The sequence below is a fragment of the Ascaphus truei genome, chromosome 5 (genome assembly GCF_040206685.1).
Source record: "Ascaphus truei isolate aAscTru1 chromosome 5, aAscTru1.hap1, whole genome shotgun sequence".
NCBI classification, from domain to species: Eukaryota; Metazoa; Chordata; class Amphibia; order Anura; family Ascaphidae; genus Ascaphus; species Ascaphus truei.
Window position 1 is genome coordinate 136,722,972 of NC_134487.1, and position 6,285 is coordinate 136,729,256.

Consider the following 6,285-nt stretch of genomic DNA (forward strand, 5'->3'; position numbering starts at 1 on the left):
AATATCTGGTAACACTTTATTTGGGGTTCCACTCAGGCATTCCTTTCAAGGGAAGTATCAAGTTGGCAGAGAACTGCTGGGAATGGGCTTGAGGGTGGGATTTTTTTCTTGAGACGTTGCCCCCCTTTATTGAAGTGAAACTTCTTTCGTGGCACCTAGTCCTGATAGAGCAAAACTGGATAGATGGGGGGCGAAATGTGAAACGGAAGTGACGTCACGTAATGGACGCCGCTCCGCTCACACGTCCCCTGTCCCCTGTCACATGCGGCCGCTCCTAATCGCCGCCGCACCCCCCCACACACACCCCCCACACACCCGGCTGCTGACATATGCGGCGCGCCGCCGCTCCTAACGGCCCAACTGTTCCACGACCGCTGCCACGCCACACATGCGTAGAAGCGGCTGGCAGCGGCATCGTTCCACCCACACGCTCCTCACGCCCATTGGCAGCGGCGCCATTCAGCCCTCCACTGCCGCGGGCGTTCGCGGGCCCCTTGCACCCGCAGGAAGCGGTGGCACACGGCGCAAACCCGGGCGCAACCTGCGCGGCACAGGGCCTTGGTCATCATGCCCGTGCCGGGTGCATGTACCCCGCGGGGGGGGTGTGTGCGCAGATTGCGTGTGGGGTGTGTGTGTGTGCAGATTGCGTGCGGGGTGTGTGTGTGCAGATTCCGTGCGGGGTGTGTGTGTGTGTGTGTGTGCGCGCGCGCTCAGAATTTGCGTAAGGGGGGGAGAGAGGTGGTGCGCAATGTTACACCCCGCCCCTGGCTGCAGCTGGACACATACACACTGACTGACCCCCCCACACACTGACTCACCCACCCACACACCCCCATACACTGACTCACCCACCCACCCCCCCCCCACACACTGACTCACCCCCCCACACTCCCCCACACACTGACTGACCCCCCCACACACCCCCACACACTGACTGACCCACCCACACCCCCCACACAGTGACTGACCCCCCCACACACCCCCACACACTGACTGACCCCCCCACACACCCCCACACACTGACTGACCCACCCACACACTGACTGACCCACCCACACCCCACACACTCCCACCCCCCCCCCCCCCCCGCACACTGACTGACCCACCCACAACCCCCCGCACACTGACTGACCCACCCACCCACACACCCCCGCACACTGACTGACCCACCCACACTCTCCCGCACACTGACTGACCCACCCACATCCCCCCGCACACTGACTGACCCACCCACACCCCCCCGACACACTGACTGACCAACCCACACCCCCGACACACTGACTGACCCACCCACACACCCCCGCACACTGACTGACCCACCCACACCCCCCACACACTGACTGACCCACCCACACCCCCCCACACACTGACTGACCCACCCACACCCCCACGCACACTGACTGACCCACCCACAACCCTACGCACACTGACTGACCCACCCACACACCCCCGCACACTGACTGACCCACCCACACCCCCCCGCACACTGACTGACCCACACCCACACCTCCACCCCACCCACACACCCCCACACCTCCACCCCCACCCACACCCCCCCACACCCCCCACACACACCACACACATTCCCCCCCACACACACACACTGACTCACATACACACACACTGACCCACCCTGACTGACACACACACGCACTGACTGACACACACACACTCACTGACTGACACACATACACACACTGACTCCCATATACACACTGACTGACACACATACATACACACACACACTGACTGACACACATACACACACACACACACACTGACTGACACACACACACACACACACACACACACACACACACTGACTGACACACATACACACACACACACACACTGACTGACACACATACACACACACACACACACACACACTGACTGACACACATACACACACACACATACACACACACTGACTGACACACACACACACACACACTGACTGACACACACACACACACACACACACACACTGACTGACACACACACACACACACACACTGACTGACACAGATACACATATACATACACACTGACTGACACACACACACAAACACACACACACACTGACTGACACACATACACACACACTGACTGACACATACACACACACACACTGACTGACACACATACACACTGACTGACACACATACACACACACTGACACACACAGACACACACACACACTGACTGAGACACAAACACACAAGGAATTCACACTTAGTGCAAATAGCTAATACAGGGGATGTGTGCCGAGCACGTGCATTATAAGTCAAATGTATTTGCGTTTTGTCACTGAAATTGTATTTTGATTTTTAATTAAAACATCACCAATACAAATACAATTTCTGTGACAAAAGTCAAAGAAGTTTCACTTACTATGCGCGTGCACAGCACACACAGCTTTTTTATTTACCCTTTGTTTGTTATGTTTCACCCCATTTCCTATAATCCTCCCCTCTCCACATTTTTGTTTTTGTAGTCTCCATCCCATCTTTTTTCCCCTTTAGTTTTAGGCTTGCCTACCCCAGAGTCACCCCTCTTTTACTTACCAGCTCCAATTTTTGAACTTTTCCTATGATTATTCCTACATCCTTTACAGTGAGCCTATTTTGTGTAGATATCTTGCACTTATTTTGCAATTATCCCGTTTCTTGCTTTAGCTAAATTTTTGTCTTTGTACTTAATCACCTGTATATTTGGATTAATTTCATATGGTATCTTCTATAAATAACCGCAGTAAATATATTCTTTTGATTTACTAATTCTCCTTGTTTATCTGTTTGTGTGTGGGATCTCCTGTTTATACTGTGACTCAGAATTATAATGTTCTAATTTATTCAAAGCCAATAGACCTTTTTTTGTGATATTTTTCATAATATTCTTTTGTTGTTGCTATTTTTCCTCTAAAAGATGATGGATGTTGTGACGGTAAGGGTAGCCAGCCTTCAAAATAAAGGTGAAGCCCGGCTGGCTGCCCCTAAAAACCGTGTGTAATGGGCTATCTGTGTAAGCCCATAGGGCCAGTAAAGTGTTTTACGGTATCCCTTGTAACCATGTTCCCTTAAACTCTCCCCTGTGAGCGTCTAGGAATGCCCTGTGTGTTTAGGATCTCTTATAGGAAATACTGTAGCTACAGGACCAGGACTTTAGCAACAGGAGTTTAAGGGTGGATGTTGGGGGACAAAAACGGTTAAAAACGGTGTGGATGGTTGCTGACAAGTTATACCGGGAGTACTGTAATTGTACCCGCAAATAGTGCATGTTTTGTGGGTATGCGTCTGTGGATAAAGACGGTATGTATTGGAGGAATAACATAACCCTATGTAATTTTATTGCCCCGCCAGCAAGTTCTACAGCCACATTTTAAAACACAGTGCAGGAGCCTGTTTTAAAACCAAGTTGTAGAATTCAAGTTTTAGAGCCCAAGTTTTAGAGCCCAAGTTCTCATTTTGTAATGCAATGTATTTGCATATGTATCCATTGCTATGAAGGCAGCCCCACTAATAATATTAGCTGAGTGTGACGGTGATGGGGTACCCAGGCCATGAAATAAAGGCATTCTGCTCGGCTGGGTTCCCCTGAGTCAGATAAAGTGACTATAGAGTGTCAGTTCTCCAGCCCAGGGCTGGCTGCAGTCCTATTAATATGTAATAACATGTCTGAACTGCACGTGCTAGGAATAAGGGGCCTCTAGCACTGTTTAAAGGGTTAATTGGATAAGCGTGCCTGTGGTTATGTGGTCGGGCCCGGCTACACTATAAGGGAAGCTTTAACCGCGAGCTAAATTGGTTAAGTGGTCTGCGGTCATGAAAAGATGCCGGATTGCAACAATGTATAATGTGGTCTCATCATTCAATTAAGGTCAATTGGTAAAGTGCGTCTGTGGTTATCGATTGAGTCTGGGCATTGCAACATTGCATCACGGCCCCAAACCCCAGACCGGGGAAAAGTTAAACCACAAACCACATCACAGCCCACACATAATTAACTAGCTAACTTTTGACAGGAAGGGTCTAGCTTTCTAATTTTTGGTATGCAGAGTGCTAGGGGGTCAACATGTAATCAGGTATAGTTATGAGACTCTAACATTTATTTAAAGGAATAAATAAGGAGTAGCTCTAAGTTTAGTATTTTAAAGTAATAGGAAACGGGACATTTACATTTCAGCCAGGCAGGGCAGCGGATACATTAAGCATTCACTATTGTCATTTATGATCAGCCATAGCAGGGATGAGTCATGCATAATATAAGTCCGGACTTCTGAGACTCCCTGTGGACTCCAGAGTGTCTGCAAAAGTCCAGGGCTTCAAAAGATACCGACCTGGGGAAAGTGCTAAATGTCAGGAAATGTATATAAACAGTTTGCCTAGCAGATGTCCGGGCATCCTGGAGAAAGGCGTGCAAGGGGGCTTGGTCAGGTATGCTAAGCGGGTTAAGTGTGAAGTTAGCGCAAGACCCTTGGCATACCGTGAAGCCCTTTGCCTGGCTGCAGGAACTGTTGGCAAACTTGCCATTGGGTGGGAATTTGCTTCCCACACCAAGATTGGCTGTGTATTACCCAGATAGGCTTGGGAGGGTGTTATAAGCCTGTGCAGGCTATCGGGTGGGGGTTCAACTGTGTTCTTCTGTGATTCATCTGAAGGTATAACGTGTGGTACAGACACGATTCCCTCACAACCAAGGATTGTACCTCGCTACAAAAGTTCGTTAGAACTAAGGACTTGTAAACAAATTCTGCAAGAGCAGAAAGAAGATATTTCTTTCGGCTGACAAACGGGCTGCAAATGTAACCCCTAGCCAAAGACGGTTTCGCGTCTCTTGTTTGCGTATCAACCCCGCTCCTGGGAATTTATACCTAGAGACTGTATTTTGTGGACTTTCGTTCTGGAAAACATTTATTTCATTTTACCTCATTCCCGTAAGTGTTATTTCGTGTTATTTTGTAAATCAAGCTGTGTGTGTTTCGTGTGTGAATAAATTACAATTTATTTTATCTCCCATTTTGTTCAATCAAAGGATCCGGGTAATTTTTGTGTTATAAGCACTGGTCTCCTGTGACAGGCTTATTTACTGGTGGCAGCGGCGGGATCTGATTGAACCTATGATATAGTATCTTGCGGGGTACTATAGCTTAGCGGGAAGGCTCTCGGTTAAGTTCTCACACACACGATTTGCAGGAAAAGCGAAAAACACAGTCACACTTTGCGGCCTATCTTGTTGCCTGCGGCTGAAGCATGGACAGACAAGCGGGACGGTTATGGTCCTGGGATTATGCCAGGCTCGTTGCCCGGTGTGAAGAGTATGGGTTACCGACTGCTGGTCTGGCAAAGACACAACTAGAAGAGGAATTGGAGCAGCATGAAGCAAGCCTTTCCATACTTTCAAGCACGGCTCCGGTGACTGCAGCCGCAGTGGAGTCCCTCCAACACAGGGTGGGTAAAATGATGCCACCCCTGGAGGAAGATGTACAAGGGGAGGGAGAGGGTGCTCACCGGGATATTGGTGAAGGACTGGGTTTGGGGGTTACGGGGAACATTGTGCCTAACGTTTCAATTGCTCCTGTACTTGCGGAGACCCCTAACTCTGGACTGACAGCACTTTTTGCCTCATGAGGGGCGAACGCAACAGCTGATGAGCGGATTTGCATGCTGGCAGCAGTACACGGACAAGTGTCCCCTCTTGTGACCCTGGTGAACGGAGAGTAGCCAGTGCCTCAAGTTAACATCACAGTTTTAATAAATTCGTCTGTTGCACCGACAAGATTGATGGATTTTTGTCAGACTTTGAGACCCAGTGCTTAAGGTACCGAGTACCTGAACGGGACTGGGTGCTGCGGTTACAACCCTTGCTGTTGGGCAATGCGAAGGAAACCCTGCAGTCCACCCCACGAGCGGACCGGGATGACTACGAGCACCTCAAGACGTTACTGCTGTTGCAGTATGCCCTCACCCCAGAAACGTACAGAGGCAAGTTCATGACGGAGGAAAGCCATCCTCAGGAATCTTTTGTGAACTATGGTACATGCATGGCATGCCAGGGTACTCAGTACTCAGGGTTGTGGTGTCACAAAGTACCACACGCTGTTGGACTTGATCTTTCAGGAGCAGTTACTGCAGCAGTGCCCCTCGGACGTGAGGGCATAGGCCTTTGAAAAAAAAACTAACCCATGAAGAGGCTGCCCAGCTGGCAGATGAGTATTTATGCAGCTATGCCCTGATGGAGGGGAAATGTGGTTCCAGACGAATGGCTGTACCAGCTCGGGGAACC

General features: G+C 49.8%; 1 protein-coding gene across 4 annotated transcripts in view; it reads left to right on the forward strand.

Annotated features, from left to right (window-relative positions):
- LOC142495428 (serine protease inhibitor Kazal-type 6-like) overlaps nt 1–6,033 on the forward strand; it is a 73,324-nt gene extending 67,291 nt beyond the window's left edge. For 2 of the 4 annotated variants that reach the window (XM_075600928.1, XM_075600929.1), the window contains exon 7: nt 1–6,031. This exon is cut by the window's left edge and continues 221 nt beyond it. The gene's annotated coding sequence lies outside the window, so the exon portion shown is untranslated. The other 2 variants (XM_075600930.1, XM_075600931.1) reach the window with 2 other exon arrangements.
- Nucleotides 6,034–6,285: the final 252 nt, after the last annotated feature.